Source organism: Galeopterus variegatus, unplaced genomic scaffold (genome assembly GCF_000696425.1).
Source record: "Galeopterus variegatus unplaced genomic scaffold, G_variegatus-3.0.2 Scaffold2734, whole genome shotgun sequence".
In the NCBI taxonomy this organism is placed as follows: Eukaryota; Metazoa; Chordata; class Mammalia; order Dermoptera; family Cynocephalidae; genus Galeopterus; species Galeopterus variegatus.
The window spans coordinates 29,089-29,857 of NW_007728845.1; positions in this window are offsets into that span (position 1 = coordinate 29,089).

Here is a 769-nt window from a genome sequence, read left to right on the forward strand (position 1 = left end):
TAAAAGGGGGCTACCAGGCAATATGGAGGGTGTGAACCTATTAATATAAATTGTGTGTGTGCTTTTTTACAAAGAGTTCTCTGGAGTGATATTCACCAAGAAATTGAGGACCGTTGGCCCTGAGTGGTAGGATTTGTAGTGACTTTTAAATTTTTCCTTATTTTTTGTTTAATTACAATTTTTATATGATTAAGAATTCACTTTGTAAGCAGAATAATACAGTGAGGTTAGTATTGGTCGGGAGAGAATTGGTTTCACTGAAATAACAAATCCAAAAATCTCGGTGGCTTAACTCATGCAATTCTATTTCTTTTCTGTTGCAAGTCAGGCAGCTTCCTTTTGAATGATAACTTGGCAATCCAGTCTACTTCTATCTTACAGTTTAACCCTTGGTTTCTAGGATCACAGAGACAAGAGATGAAGGAGGATGAAGAATTTACACCTACTGTTAAATGCCTCCATTGGTCCCAAACCAGTTACATAACCCCAATTAAACTGTAAAGGATAAAAAGGATGTAGACTCTCATGTGTCCCAGAAGAAGAGAACTGGATAGAGTAAATACACATAATCTCTATCACAACATGATTTCCATTTTGAAGACCATTAAAAAAAAACACAAAAAAACGTGACCTCTAAAGTCAGGCTGCTTGTGTTCATATTTCCGCTTAGACAGTTGTTGACTACATGCAAGTTATTCAACTTCATTTTGCCTCAGTTTTCTCATCTGTCCAATGAGGATAACTGGGTTGCCATGCAAATTAAATGAGA